Source organism: Chrysochloris asiatica, unplaced genomic scaffold, assembly GCF_000296735.1.
Source record: "Chrysochloris asiatica unplaced genomic scaffold, ChrAsi1.0 scaffold00017, whole genome shotgun sequence".
NCBI lineage: Eukaryota > Metazoa > Chordata > Mammalia > Afrosoricida > Chrysochloridae > Chrysochloris > Chrysochloris asiatica.
In genome coordinates this window covers 19,205,148-19,222,274 of record NW_006408535.1, presented here as the reverse complement: position 1 = coordinate 19,222,274, position 17,127 = coordinate 19,205,148, and the positions used below count along the sequence as shown (strand labels likewise).

The 17,127-nt window shown below is 39.1% G+C and overlaps 1 pseudogene; it reads right to left on the bottom strand.

Annotated features, from left to right (window-relative positions):
• Positions 1 to 5,320: 5,320 nt before the first annotated feature.
• Positions 5,321 to 9,890, bottom strand: LOC102830149 (annotated as a pseudogene).
• Positions 9,891 to 17,127: the final 7,237 nt, after the last annotated feature.

Below are 17,127 nucleotides of genomic sequence, written 5' to 3'. Positions count from 1 at the left end.
CAACACATTAGAGACCTTGTATAGAGCTTCCGAGTAGCAACTGGTGGGTCTGAAGCACTGACCTTGCAGTCCTGCAGTTAGCAGTCCAATTCTTATCTTACAGTGCCACAGCAGAACTCCATATATGTGCACAGAAGTATATATTTATACTTTTTAAGATTGGAAAAGACAATGGAGGTTGAGTTCCATGTACTTACAATAAAACCGGAGAAAACCAGAATCAGTGTATAGCAGAAATATATCAGAGAAGGATAATTCAAATATTTTCCACTAATAGCAATAAGAAAATTGTGAACTGTATCCTTATGATGAAGATCAAAGACTACAGGCCTTCAGTATGGATTGCACCTTGACGCCAATAAAACAAAAATCTTCACAACTAGACCAATAAGTAGCATCATGATAAATGAAAGATAGATTAAAGAGGTCAATGACTTCATTTTGATTGGACCCAAAATCAATCTCATGAAAATAGCAGTCAAGAAATTAAATGATTGGTTGCATTAGGCAAATCTCCTTCAAAAGATTTCTTAAAAGTGTTCAAGAGCAAAGATAACAGTTTGAGGATTAAAGTACACCTGACCCAAGACATGTTATTTCAATCACCTAATATTCACATGGAGTCCTGGTGTGGCACTGTGGGATACTGCATCAGATTGCAAAGTTGTTTGAACTGCAAGCCCGGTGGTTCAAGCTCACCAGCTACTCCTTGGAAATCCTATCCAGGGTTGCTATGGGTTGGAACTGAGTCGACAGAACTTAACAGCAACAACAAATATGCATGTGAAATTTGGACAGTGAATAACAAATATCACAGAAGAATTGGTGCATTTGAGTTATGATGTTGGTGAAGGATAATGAAAGTACCATAGATTGCTAGAAGAACAAAAAAAAATCTGTGTTGGAAGAAGTACAGCCAGAATAGTCCTTAGAAGTCAAGAGGGTGAGACTCTGTCTCTTGTCCTTTGGCCATGTTTTGAGGTGGGAACAGTCCTGGAGAAGGTGTTTTCCAACATCGTGCTTGGAAAAAATGAAGGGTCAGCAAAAAAAAGGAAGGCCCCCAACAAGATGGATTGACACCATGGCAGCAACAATGGGCTCAAACATAACAATTGTAAGGGTGGCGCAGGACCAGGCGATGTTTCCTTCTGGGTCGCTATGAGTGGAAATTGACTCAACTGCACCTAACAACACCTAAAGTTGGAAAAGTGAGATCCGGCAAAACAAGGCAGTCCAATCAAGTTTTAGCTCTCGCAACTTTCACTCTGTTGTGCCAAAGAAAATACTGGTTGTAAAACTCAAGAAAGCTTCTTTGTGGAAGGGATTTTCCATGTATCTTGTCCTCCCTTCCCCCTACTCCTTGACCTGATGTTGCGTCACAGGAAGAATTTCTTCATGATAGTAAATTGATGTACTAATATCCTTAAGAAACACCATTAATGAGTCCTGTTTAGAAGGAATAAAAATCAGTAACTTTTGTCTAACCAAACACTAGCCTGGTGGCACTGTAATATAAGCACTGGACTGCTAACTGCAAGGACACTGGACTGCAATTCAAATCCACCAGGAGAAAGATGAGACTTTCTGATCCTGCAAAGATTTACAGCTTTGGAAACACAATTCAGGGTTTCTATGAGTCGGAATCTACTGGATGGCAATGGGTAGTTGATGAGTCATGCCAATTTCTGTGTGATATTAGGCAAGGTATATACCTCTCTGAGTCATGGCTATCACTAATATGCAGTGAGAACAATATAGAGGTCTGGCTATAGTTTATGCATTAGAATCAATAGCTTGGCAGTGGATTTGGTTTCTTCTGGGGCGTTACATACTAACCAGCTCCGGTAACTGGATAAAGCCCGGGCCCTTCTCAATGGAATCAATGTTGTCCAATCAAATTGTTTTGAGAAGTTTGAATTGGTATGAGAATATTTCTTTTTCTGAACAACATAAAGCTCAATTCTCCTCTTAGGCAAGAGGAAAAAAACATTATTAGAAGATACCTGGTTTCCTTACAAAATTAACATGAGGAAAAGAGTTGTTTAAGTACTTTGTAGGAGAATAGATTTCGGGTAATGCACCTGTACTGTGGCAAATTACTCTTAAATTATGCATAGTAATTAGAGTTGTTTAACTGTTATGAAAAACCTGTGGTGTGCTAGAAGGTGCACCCAACTCAAGTTAAGATTCTGTCGTCAGAAGTAGGCAAGGGAAGATTATTTGAGATAGAAAGCAGAAGAATAGAGAAATCTGTTGGGGGAAAAGGTCATTGCACAGAACTTAACTAACACAGTAAGAAACAATTCAAAGCATATTTGTTGAACACCTACAGGGTAGCAAGTATGATGATAAAAAATGATAAAATATGTATGTTATTAAGATTGCCTTGTTAAACAACACTAGTGCACTATGCTAAGTGAAAATACATAATTAAATACAAATGGTCACTATTGACATGCTAAATTTAGTGTTATGGATCCTACCCAAACTGATTTTTAAAATTAACTTTTTTTGGAAACCACAGAAAGGGACTTAGGGATATTTATGGTTGTTGCTGTTTAGTGTCTGCGCTAACTCATAGTGAGCCTGTTTAGGGTTTCCAAGGAGCAGCTGGTAGATTATTAAATAGGTACAATAAGTGTTAATCTAGTCATTTGTTTGTACTGTTTAATAATAGCAATACACATGGACCTCACCAGATGGAATACATAGAAATCAAATTGACTACATCTGTGAAAGAGACAATGGAAAAGCTTCATATCATCAGTCAAAACAAGGCCAGGGGCAGATCGTGGAACAGACCATCAATTACACATATGCAAATTCAAACTGAAGCTGAAGAAAATGAAAACAAGTCCACGAGAGGCAAAATATGATCTTAAATGTATCCCACCTGAATTTAGGGATCATCGGAAGAACAGATTTGATACATTAAACACTAAAGACCGCAGACCAGAAGAGTTGTGGGATGACATCAAGAATATCATACATGAAGAAAGCAAAAAGTCATTAAGGAGACAAGAAAAAAGGAAAAGGTCAAAATGGATGTCAGAAGAGACACTGAAACTTGCTCTCCAGCATAGAGATGCTAAAGTAAATGGAAGAAATGAGAAGGTACAAGAGCTGAACACAAAATTTCAAAGATCAGCTCAAGAAGATAAAGCCAAATATTACAACAAAATGTACAAAGATCTAGAATCAGAAAACCAAAAAGGAATAGCACACTCAGCATTTCTCAAGCTGGGGAACTGAAGAAAAAATTCAAGCTTTGACTTTCGCTATTGAAAGATTATCTAGGCAAATTATTGAATGATGCAGAAAGCATCAAAAGAAGATGGAAGGAATACACAGAGTCACTGTACCAAAAGGAAAAGGTTAATGCTCAACCGTTTCAAGAGGTAGCATATGATCAAGAGTTTATGATACTTAAAGAGGAAGTCCAAGGTGCATTGAAGGAATTGGCAAAGAACAAGGCACCAGGAATTGATGAAAATCTTTCAAGAAAGTGAGGTGGCACAGGAGGCACTCACTCATCTATGCCAAGAAAATTGGAAGACAACTATCTGGCCGAATAATTGGAAGAGATCCATATTTGTGCCCATTCCAAAGAGAGGTGACACAATGGAATATCATCAGACAATCTCTTTGATAGCCCATGCGAGTAAAGTTTTACTAAAGGTAATACAGAAATGGCTGCAAGCATACATTGACAGACAACTTCTAGAGGTTCAAGCCAGATTCAGAAGAGGCCGTGGAATGAGGGATATCATTGCTGATGTCCGATGGATCTTGGCTGAAAGCAGAGAATATCAGAAAGATGTTTACTTGTGCTTTTTGACTATGCAAAGTCTTTCGATTGTGTGGATCATGACAAGCTATGGACAACATTGTGAAGTATGAGTATTCCCGAACGCTTAATTGTGCTCATGAGGAATCTGTACCTGGACCAAGAAGCAGTGGTTCAAACAGAACGTGGAAACACTGAATGGTTTAAAATTAAGAAAGGTGTGCGACAAGGTTGTATTCTTTCACCATACTTATTCAACCTCTATGCTGAGCAAATAATCTGAGAAGCTAGGTTCTATGAAGAAAAATGTGGCATCAGGATTGGAGGAAGACTCATTAACAGTCTGTGATATGCAGATGATATAACCTTGCTTGTTGAAAGTGAAGAGGACTTGAAACATTTACTGATGAAGATCAGTATGGATTACATCTCAATGTAAAGAAAACAAAAATTGTCACCACTGGACCAATAAACACCGTTCTTATCAACGGAGAAAAGATTGAAGTTGCCAAGGACTTCATTCTTCTTGGATCAACTATCAACACTCACGGAAGCAGCAGTCAAGAAATCAAACAACGTATTGAATTAGGCAAATCTGTTGCACAAGACCTTTTTAAAGTGTTGAAGAACAAAGATGTCAGCTTGAGGACTAAGGTGCACTTGATCCAAGCCATGGTATTTTCAATAACCTCATATGTATGTGAAAGCTGGACAGTGAATAATGAAGACCATAGAAGAATTGATGCTTTTTGAGTTATCGTGTTGGAGGAGAATATTGAAAGTGCCATGGACTGTCAAAAGAACCTATAGATCCATTTTGGAAGAAGTGCAGCCAGAGTGCTCCCTGGAGGCTTAGATGGCCACACTTCGTCTCTCATACTTTGGACATATTGTCAGGAGGGACCAGTGACTGGAGAAGGATATCATGTTTGGTAATGGGGAGGGTCAGAGAAAAAGAGGAAGGGCCCCAACAAGATGGATTAGCCATTGGCAGCATAGGTGGACTCAAGCGTGGCAACAGTAGTGAGGTTGGCCGAGGTGCGAGTCGTGTTTCATTCTGCTGTGCATAAGGTCACTATGAGTTAGTACTGACTTGATGGCACCTAACAACAACAATAATAGCAAACTCTTTAATCCTCAAACTCAAGATTTCAAATTATGAAACTGAGAGTGAAGAATAATGACTCTCAGAAATACCTTCATTCCATTCCAGCTGTCTCCTACTTTCCTCTTCAGTAGTGTAGATAGTTTTATTTTGTTGCTTTTGACTCCTGATTTTATTATTCAATTTCTCTTTTCTATTTAAAGTAGTCTTCGGTGGCTGGGAAGCCTGAACTCTGAAGACCACAGTCAGTTGTAGCTGGTTGGTGTTGGAAAGAGATGGGTTAGGGGATGGGGACTTGGGACTGGGGCAGGGAGACCCTACTCTGCTGGTGGTCCTGGATGAAAAAGACCAACTGCCCTTCACAGAGCTTGGGGTGTGGTGGGAAGTGGATAAGGCAGGAGCAGCAAGCTGGGGAGGTGGGACCCACTTCAGCCCCCAGCTTCATTCTCTTCTAATGTTTCTCCACTGGTAGCATTCTCTGAAGTTTTAGAGGCCTTTTTTTCTTTTTCTTTCCTTTTTCTGAGTTTTCTGGCTTGTAGAACTATGAAGGAGAACCTTCAGTTCTGCATCCTGGACCTCCATCTCAGACCTGTAGAGGTCAGGCTCAAAGGGACCACTGTTTATCTGCATGGGGCCATTGGGCATGAGCAAAACTATCCATTTTTAAGCTGGGCAATATATTTACCCTCTTTCTCATTGAGAAGATTAAACGGTTGTAGCAGTTCATGCTTGGTGCATTCCACCACACCCATCCAGGCTTCTCATCTTTAAATGCTCTTAAAGTAAATGGTATGGCATCAAAACATCTTTCCATCTCACCGAAGAAGGCACGTGAAGTTGTCATTTTCAGGACATACTGTTTAGAGGGGTCTCATTTATAAATGGTGGTTCTTGCCCTGCATCTTTGGCCTTGTCCTCTCCTGAACTAACAAGAACATCCACAGCACATACTTCTGTTACTTGTGTGTTCTGTCTCCAGGTTTGACCAGGTGTAAGGCAGCCTCAGCACAAAGGTGAGCTGCCTTAATCATATCCGCTTTCCGCCCTGTAACTGGGGTCCTCTCAGCTACATCAACCACAAAAGTATGAGCCACATTAGCAATGAAGCCCTCTACATGGACCCCAAGATCAATTTTTACCAAATCACCCTCCTGCTCCCTCTTCAAAGGGGAGAAGTGACATACACAATCATTTACTGAAATGCTGGTGGGAAAGGCAATACCATTCTGCATTTCTTTTTCTTTCTTGAAAAATTTCCCTGTCTCTTCCATAATCATGGCATCACCTTTTCCACAGAGGCTCAATACCGACACACCTGAGCTGGAAGATTACACCAAAGACTGAAGTACCCGATTGGCAATGTCACCCTCCATCTTATACTTGGAGATGACCAGGTCTTCGGGAATAGTTTATTCCTGCTGCTCATCCTTGCCCGACAACTTCTCACCACGACCACTACCGCAGGCTCGCTACCCCTGAGCCGCCACCTCTGTCTCTTTTCCCAGACACAGCCTGTGGCCAGAGTTCATGACCCACGGGAGTATAGAAAACAATTTTTAAACATTTTGTCTTGAGTACAAATAGCAGTCGTCCTTGATAGAGATGACAGCTAAAATCGTGTTGCTGTTGTGTGCCTATGAGTCGGGACCGACTCATAGCAATCCTATATAGGGCTTCCAAGGAGCAGCTGGTGGTTTTGAACTGCTGACCTTTAAGTATCAGTTCAGTTTTTATTCTACAGTGTCATACCAATACTCAAACTGTAACTTGCTCAAAAAAAAAAGGCTAGCAAATTGAAGTTGTATTAACTAACATTAATATTGTATCCATTCTGTGTTTCTACCAACATCATCATCAGTATCTCATGGTCCTCATTGCTTTCAAAATTATTTTTAAAAAAAGAAGAAACTGCTTGATAACTGCTGCAATGCATATTGAACTGATTGTAATTAGGAGTTTGGCTCAGAATTTTTTAATTTAAAAATAAAATCAGCAAACCTTAATTATCAATACTAATTGGTGAAATGTACCTTCCATGAATGTCAGCATTTCTCTTTCATTTATATGATTCATGGATGAATTGTCAACCAACTATTTGTTTCTGGGAACATCCTTTTGCACTTCTCTCCCCCCTTCATAACTTCAGTGACAGAAAGGCATCATGCACCACAGCTTGCATTTACAAATAGTGATTACAATTAATCATTACTGCTGATGTGAAACCCACTCTGTATGCTGTATCTTATTTTAAGACTCATGATTGAGATGTTCATGTTTCCTACCTTCATTTTGTAGCATTTCAGTGAACTAGGAAGCATGATTGAAAAACCATCACTTCCCTCAGGATTGATTTGTCACTACCGCTTGCTTAGATCTCCCACTGAAGTCAATAGGTGCTTTGTGTACACCGAGACTGGACTTATAATGAGCAGACTTGATGAGACTCCTGCTTTCCAAGGATGACTAGTGCGGAGTCTTCAAGGTCATTCATCATTTTCATCTGAGAAGGGGGACCCTTTATTTGCTGTCTCTTCTCAAATAGGTGCACTATTAAAGGAAGGAATTAGTCTTCTCAGTGGTAACCACTTTATTAATGAAGGGCACATTAAGCTCCATCCCCTTGGTCCTTTCATTGCCAGATGGTCTGTGTGGCCAAGCAACTGGAGGCAACCTCAGTGCATGTCTTACGTTTTGCCTCATAACTTTTGGCTCTATTACTTCTCTGCTGGTAACAGTGAGAGAAAACCTCCTGGTAGGTTTGCATAGCCAAAGTTCATTTTTTTCTGTAAACTCTGAATCAATAAAAACAAAAGTGTCATCTTTTAGATCGTCTGTCCAGTAAAATAATTAAGATCAAATTAACATTTTTTTAAATACTGAAAAGCCAAGATTGTGAGCCCATAATTAAGATCTTCTTCTACAACCTGGACTGAGTAGCAGTTCTGAAGGAGTAAGGGAAAGCCTTCATTCCAAATAGAGTGCTTCTAATCAACATTCATCAAACATACCCAAACAACACAATGCTTGCAGCATTTTCTAAGATGTACTCAACCATAGAATGCTGTGCTTCTCACAGTGCCATTAAATCTGACAACAGTGAGAAGTTCTCATTGTGCACTGAACATGGTCATACTTGTGAACAAAGTTTCTCCCCACAAAAGTGTACCACTCTTCTAAGCAGCATGCTATTGTGGTGGTGGTGGTTATGTGTTGTGGACTCAGTTCCGACTCATAGCGACCCTGTACAGGGTTTCTGAGGCTGTAAATCTTTGCGGGAACAGAAAGCCTCATATTTCTTCTAGGGAGCAGCTGATAGTTTCGAGGTTAGCAGTGTGATTTGTAACCACTACACTACCAGAGGTCCTTAAGCAGTAGACTAAAGGAGAAAAAATATATATTAGGAGGAAGAGGGCATTGTGCTAATCAGTATAGATTATGCTGTGCTACAGGAGTCCTGGTGTGGCGCTATAGGACAAGCACTGTTGGTTAGAACCCCAAAGTCAGTGGTTCAAGCTCACCAGATGCTCCTTGGAAACCCTATACAGGGTTGTTATGAGTTGGAGCCGATCCAATGCCATATAACAGCAGTAGCAACCACCACAACAGTGGCCCAAAACAGAAGCAAAACAAAAAAAAAATTCAGTGATATAATTCAATATAAGTTATTTTCACTTTATATGTGAGTGTGTGGCTCTCTTGTACAGCTCTTCTCCAAGTGGTGACTCAGGGATCTGGTCAGTTCTGCATCTTGTATTTAGGCCATCTGGTGCTCTTGGCCCCAAAGGTCACCACAAGAAGGCAAGAGAAAGATGAGAGAGATGGAGGAGGTACAACAGCTTTTATCTGTACAGCATAGCACATTTCTTTTCCATTTCCATTTAGTATCCTTTTGCTGAAGGAAAAACTGGTGATCTACTTCCAAAAGTCAACCAAAGAAATTATTATGGATCACAATGGCTTGATTCACAACAAATCATGAAGATGGCACAGAATGGGGTACCATTTTGTTGCATTGCACATGGATTGGCCAGGCTTGTAAACTGGCTCATTCCAGTTTGACTCCCTGCTGATAAATTACATTTCCATCTCAAATAGATGGAATCAGAATTTACATGTTAGCAAGATGCCCAGGTGATTTGTATAGGTCTTTTAGAAATGTAGATTCTGATTCCATCTATCTGGGTTGGAAAGGGAAATTCTCAACAGGGGATTGAACTGGAATGAATAGGTTTAAAGTCCAATGGCAGCTAACAACTACCCCATTATCTTTAAAACAAAGAGAAAGAGAAGAACAAAAATTAGGATGAACAACTAGCTGAACAGATGTCAACATGCCCCTTGGGATTTGCCATGGTGGACTGCAAAAACACACATAAACATATACACAAACTGATAGCACACAATCTCAGACATAGTTCCTGTCCTCATGGAGTTTCCTAGCCAAGTGACTTTGGACAAGTCCTTAAAGTCTCTCAGCCTCATTCTTCTGTCTGTAGTACAAAGATAATAATACCTGTAAACTTTATTTTGAAAAACAAAGAAACATGTGATGAGAATTAAATGAGGTTATAGAGCATATGTTAAATGCCATAGACAGCCTCATACATCTTAGGTGCTTAATAAATGTTCATTCTGTTAATCACTAAAGAAGATATAAATCTTATTTACAGTACTTTTCCTGGGAGGATGTACTGGGTAGTAATTAAGATACTGTGATATGGAGCCCAACAATTTTGAGTTAATCTACAACTCTGTGTACACACAGCACACACAGTAGATAACAAGAACAGCTTACTTGTCCTAAATTTTGTGACTGACACAAACCAGATGCCTGAAAAAAATTTTGGTTAATGCGCTGGACTGCAAGGTCGGTTTGAACCTTAAGGTTGGCAGTTCAGGCTCACCAGCGGTTCCTTGAAAACCCTACACAAGGTCACAATGAGTTGGAACCTACTCGACAGCACTTAACAACTTAAGCTCTTTGTAAAACTTACGCATGGTCGCTGTGAGCCAGAGCAGACATGATGACACGTATCAAGTGTGGCTCAGAGAATCAGCAGTAAGTGTGCTTTAGGGCCAGTCCCACTGTGTCCTTGTACTATGGCTTTTAATGAATCCTTCAACCCCTCCAACCCAAATCTGGTCTAAGTCCCAGTTTTAACTAAAATAATAATTGCTCTTCTTGAATTCTATATCCAGAAGTATACTTAATATCGTCACACTGATGTGGTGTTGCAGGATAATGTGCTAGACCGTAAGGTCAGCTTGAACTGCAAGGCCAGCAGTTCAAATCTACCAGTCGCTCCTCAGAAACCCTATACAGGGTCGCTATGGGTAGGAAACACATTTAACAACAGCAAATTTAATGTCTAGCCCTATCATACTCAGCTTCCAAAAGGTGGTTCCTAGCAGACTACTCCTGTATGACTTGGATGTTAAGTGTCATTGAATTGGTTGTGACCCTGTATAGGGTTTCCAAGGAACAGCTGTGGGTTTGAACTGCTGACCTTGCAGTCCAGTGCTTATCCTACAGCATCACACATTGGCATTTTCAAGTGTTCCCACAAACCTCAAAACATGAGACTGCATTTCCAGGGACAGAAAAGTGTTACACATACATAATACCTAATTCTATTGAAGGAAAGAAAGATTCTGGGGGAAAGTCTTGGTCTAGGTTCAGGTAAATTAAAAATGCAGATAACATTTAAACAGAAATGAAACAAACTAGAACAGAGAGTTTAACAGCGGGCTTTAATTCTTTCACTTTCACTGAAGAAAGCATCAAGTAACAATGTTTAACAAGTAAAATTATTATGTTTGTATTTTTATAGTTTATATTTCTCCCTACATCTTTTGTTTTGTTTTGTTTTTCAGGAAAAAATAATGTAGAAAGAAGTTCCATCCATGTGCTCTTTTATTTGGAGAGGTAATTGGTAGTAACATACTTTGTGACTTACCTTGGATAATTTACTTTGTAGTTTTCCCCTTTATTTATTTGTATTTTTGTATCTTATCTCCCCAGTAGATCAGCTGCCGGGGAAATCAAATGGATAAACCAAATCTGAGCATTTGAATGAGAGACGCAAACAGCATAATGGCAGACCAGAACAGAGACCATGAGCAAGTCTACTGACTTCAGTCAATGTTGTTGTTGTTAAGTGCCATCAAGTCAGTTCTGACCCATAGCGACCTTGTCTAGGGTTTCCAAGGAGCAGCTAGTGAGCTTGACCTGTTGACCTTGCAGTTCAAACGGCTTTGCAGTCTGGCGCATTAACCCACAGTGCCACACCAGGACTCCAGTCAATAAAGGGGCTATATTAGACAGATTTTATGAATACTAGTATCATTTTTAAGGAACTCTGGTAGAGTAGTGGTTACGAATCAGGCTGCAAACCTCAGGGTGAGCAGTTCGAAACTACCAGCTGTTCCACAGGAGAAAGATGAGGCTTTCTGCTCCCGTAAAGATTTACAGCCTCGGAAACCCTGTACAGGGTCGCTATGAGTCGGAACCGACTCCATGGCACAAAATAACAACAGTATCATTTTTATAAATATCATGCTCATTCGTTTTCTTTTCTCTGAAATCATGTTTAAGAAGTTTTATTTTTTTTAATAAAGAGGAACACAACAAACCAAAGGACCCTAAATTCTCAGAGCTAGAACTTATTTCCAATTCAGTAAATTAAGTTCCCTGAAAACAGGCCATGTCTGTCATCTTCATGAAGTTCCCCTCTGCTTGGCAGAGGGCTTGAAACACAGGAGGCATGCAAAAAAAAAAAAAAAATTTCTTAAATGACAAAATGAGCTAGTTTAGGTTTATTTCTTTTTGAGTTTTTCCAAATGTACATATTTTGAAATTGGGATCACGCTACAACTGTTGTTTATTTGAGAAACCAAGCTCTAGCTTCCTAGTTTCATCCTTTCTTATAAGTATCCAACAGAATAGCCACTGCATTTACTGGGGGCATTATTATACTCTAGTTTCCATGGATGCCAATGGCAAAAGCTACTTCAACAGGTTTACTGTATTTAAAGTGTTGAAGAACAAAGATGTTAGCTTGAGGACTTAGGTGAGCCTGACCCAAGCCATGGTATTTTCAATAACATCATATGCATGCAAATTGTGGACATTGAATAAGAAGACTGTAGAAGAATTGATGCTTTTGAGTTGTGGTGTTGGAGGACAATATTGAAAGTACCATGGTCTGCCAAAAGAACCAATAGATGTGTTTTGGAAGAAGTGCAGCCAGAGTGCTTCTTGGAGGCCAAGATGTCCAAACTTTGTCTCTCATACTTAGGACATATTGTCAGGAGGGACCAGTGGCTGGAGAAGGATATCATGTTTGGTAAGGTGGAGGGTCTGAGAAAAAGAGGAAGACACCTAATGAGATGAATTAGCCAAGTGCCAGCATCGATGGACTCAAGCGTGGCAACAATTGTGAAGTTGGCCTAGGACTGGGCAGTGTTTCGTTCTGTTGTACATAGGGTTGCTAGGAGTCAGTACCAACTCAATGGCACCTAACAACAACAACTGTATTATCATAATACAGCCATATTCCTGTAAAGATAAAACTATCCTGTAAGTTTCTATCTTTTTACCTTAAGTTATCCCCTGTGATAATCATGTACAGTGCTTGACAAATTAAGTGTTGTCAAGTCAGTTCTGACTCATAGCAACCCTGTATAAGTTGCTGGTGTGTTTGAACTGCCAACCTTGTGGTTAGCAGTCCAGTGCTTATCCTACAGCACCATACAGGATGAACTGTATTATATTTGTTATCTCTTTCATTTTAGGTTAAAATTAGCACTTAAAGACAAATTGATTCCCTGACTAAAAAAAAAAGAAAAAAATTCTTATTTTCAGAAAAGCTCAGGTCATCCAATAATAATACAAACCTATGAGGCAAAGTCACTGATGGAAAGTTACAAATCATTGGTACATAAAATAATGTCTCAATTTGGCTGTTTTAATTTATATTTAACCAATTATTCCGGTTATTTAAAGAAAAAAATATTTGAAAATACATTAGGGTAATGCATTTCATGAAAATGCTGCAGGTGTTTCTCATGAGAATAAAGGCAAAGAAGTAAATCAGAAAATAAACTCCCTTGAGGGAGAAACTGTGTGCCCCAAGCTTTTTAGCTGCACGTTAATTCAGTTTCTTTTTGTTTTCTAAATTTTGCCTCCTTTAAGCAATGATACTTTTATCCAAGGCTGAAAGCAGAACTGTGAAACTTATTGGAAAAGGCTTCTCAGAGATATTTCTAACATGAGCAAAATCAGAGAATGTCTCAGAAAATTACACCCTTTCAAGATGAAGCAACTGCAGAAGACTGGGGTATGTGCTTGAACTAAATAAAACCAAAGGCTTGAATTTCTCCTATTATTCTTTGTAAGAAGATAATTTCATTTTACTTAACTCAAACAAGTGGTATTTGATAGTTATTGGAATAAATTGATGTAGTGTTATCTTTGCTTTGCTAAAAAGCCTCTCTGTCATTGAAACACACTTATCAATTCCTGTAAAAGACTTAATCATATGACTTTACACAAAATACCTTAAATTAATACTGAATTAAAAATCAAGTCACTGACATTTTAAGGAATCTTTTGAACATTCTTCTGAGGTAAGTAGTCAATAGTATCATCTCAGTTATTTTGCTGGAATAATAATAGGAAAATAAACCTTCAAGTAGTTGCTTCTGTTATTATCAATATTTATCTTTAATTGAAACAAATTACTTAAGTGATTAATGATTTTAATATAATTTTTTGTTGTTGCTAAGTGCCATCAAGTCTGTTCCGGTTCACAGGGACCCTCTATAGGGTTTCTGAGGTTACAAATATTTGTGGGGCAGGAAAATCTCACCTTTCTCCTGTGGAGCAGTTGGTTGACTTGAACTATCGACCTTGTGGGTTAGAGTCCAATGATTATCCTGCAGAGCCACCACGCTCCTATAAATATAAAATAGAACAACTAAAATATTAATTAAGTAAAATGGATAGACTCCCACTACATAGGGATAAATATTGTTATACTTTCACATTCTTCCCCTTGTGAATGAATACACATACACATCTTTTAACAAAATGAGATTATGTCTTACATACTATTCTCATTTAACAGTACATTTTGTAAACATTTCTCTATTGCAAAATCAGAGAGATCTACCTCTACTGGTGATAGAATCATAGTCTACCAAATGGTCATAGTGTGATTTATTGAACCAGTCCTATGCTGCTAAATATTCAGGCTACTTCAATTATTTGCTATTATAAACAAGACTTTGATATACATCATTATGCATACATCTTTGCACACCTGTCAAATTATTTCCTTAGATTAACTTCCTAGAAATAGAACTCTGTTGCAAGTAGATAAATTAGTGTTTTTGATACTACTGTCAAATTGAAACAGAGAAATATAGCCATATTCCTGTAAAGACAAACTATCCTGTAAGTTTCTGTCATATCTTTTTACCTTAAGTTATTCCATGTGATAATTATCTACAGTGTTTGACAAATTAAGTGTTGTCGAGTTGGGTCTGACTCATAGCAATGCTGAATAGGTTGCTGGTGTGTTTGAACTGCCAACCTTGTATATGGTTATCAGTGTACATTCCTACCAAAAGTGTAGAGAATATTTGTTTACTCACCTTCATATCAGTTCAGATTCCTCCTTTAAAAATTTTTTAATCTTATAACTATAGGGTGGCATCTCATTTAAAATAGGTGACAACTAGGGAGTTGCAGTTTTGGCGGCAGCAGAGACAGCCAGGTAGGAAAGGCTCCGTGGGGGAGGGATTGAAAACCCAGAGAAGCTGCGTTCATGGAACAACACCAGGACTCTGGAACTAGCATAAGATACCGGGTGTCAGTTTCCCGCACACACAAGTGGAAAAATCAGGAGTTAGGAATTGCTCCAGACTGAACACCCTCTGCAACCACCCCACCTGGGCGGAGTTCAGAGGGCGGGGCTACAGCCAGACTGGCACAGGAGATTGGAACTAAAGGCAGTGCAGTGACATTTGCAAAGGGAGGTGTGGGGGATTCTACACATTTTTTCTACCTTTTCCCTGTTGAGCCTTCAGGCAGGTGGTTGCACACTCCCTGCAAAAAAAAAAAAAAAAAAGAAGTCCAAAGCTGAGACCATAGTTTTCCCACAGCACAGAGAGCAAGAGCTTGGCGGCTGCTTATGACGTCAACCTCGGGGTTGCAGCCCTAAAATTAACTTGTGCGGGACCCTTTACTCCAGCCTATCTAGCAAGAAAAAAGCAGGCCTGTCAGGCCTGACAGACAAACCATATGAACAATCTGTAAAACCCTGACATAAAAGCACTTAACTATTTCAAGAATTACACTGTGCACATACAGATATCTAACTGACCTTCAGAGACAAAAATAGTAGACAATCTTTCTCCCATTAACTTCTCAATATCTATCTGCACACCTCTATGGTGGTGACTAGAGTTGGGGCGTGAGCGAGCGGACACCCCCACCCACTGCTGGAGGCTTCTACGGTGCACACACACTGTCTGTGTAGCAAGATGACTGGACAGTCAGCCACAGTTTTATTTTGTTTCAAAGTGGTGGTTTTTGTCTCCGCTTTTATATTGCTTCTGCTTTTGGTCCTTTGATCACACATTTTTCCTGGAGGTGGGAGCTTTTTCTCCCTACATTAGCCAAGAAGAGACAGCAATTGTGGCCATATAGTCAAGATACAAGCATATCCCATAATATTCCACCATTGAGACAAGAGCCAATAACACTTCTAAGCAATACATGCTAAAATGGAAGCTTATCTCATGATTATAACCACCAGCAGACATACAGTAAGCTTAATAACACAACAACAAACATCCATTTAAGCATTAAAAAAAACCCACATAAAGACTGAAAATGACAAACAAAAAATAACAAAAGATCTCAAAACATGTCCCAAAACAGAAAAGAGTAACTGAGACAAATAAGCTGGAGACAGACAAAGGCTCCCCAGAAGAGGAAGAGCAGGTTTTGGATTTGCCTGAGAAGGAATTCAGAAGAATAATATGGAAACAAATTCGAATGCTTCAAAAAGGAAAATCTACTACACGGCTACAGTGGTCAAAACAGCCTGGTCCAGAAACAATGAAAGATACATTGATCAATGGAACAGAATTGAGAATCCAGAGATTAACCCATCCACATACAGTCAACTGATTTTCGACAAAGTGCCTAGGTATGTTACATGGAGAGGAGATAGTCTCTTTAACAGATGGTGCTGGCAGAACTGGAAAGCAATATGCAAAAGATTGAAACAAGACCTTTACTTCACGCCCTATACAAAAGCCAACTCAGCATGGATTAAAGACCTAAATGTGATTCCCCAAATTATGAAAGTCATCAATGAAAAAATAGGGACAAATATGAGGGCTCTAATACAGGGAATACACAGACTACCCAATATTTTTAAAAGTACACAGACAAATGTAGACACAAGAGATGAGTAGATGAGTGGGAGATATTAAAAATTTTAAACTTATGTGCATCAAAGAACTTCATCAGAAGAGTAAAAAGGGAACCCACAGAATGGGAAAAAAACTTTTGCAACGACACATCAGACAAGGAACTCATTTCTAAAATATACAGGAAACTACAACATATCTACAAGAAAAAGACAAATAATCCAATTAAAAAATGGGCACAGGACATGAACAGACACTTCACCAAAGAAGAGATCCAGGCAGCCAACAAACAACATGAAAAAATGTTCATGATCACTAGCCATTAGAGAGATGCAAATCAAAACAAAAATGAGGTATCATCTCACTCACACCAGCAATAACAGCAAAGATCAAAAAAGTAGAGGACAATAAATGCTTGTGAGGATGAGGAGAGACTGGGAACCTCCTACATTGTTGGTGGGATTGCAAAATGGTCCAACCACTCTGAAAAGCAATATGGTGTGTCCTCAGAAGGTTGGAAATAGAAATACCTTATGATCCAGCAATTCCTCTACTTGGTATTTACCCACAAGAAATATGAGCTATAACATGAGTAGATATATGCACACCACTGTTCATAGCAGCGCTATTTACAATAGCAAAAAGATGGAAACAGCCTAAGTGTCCATCAATTGAAGAATGGATAAACAAACTGGGATACCTACACACAATGGAATACTATGCTACCTTGAAGAACAACAAGGAAGCTGTAAGCCACCGCATAACATGGATGAACCTTGAGGACATTATA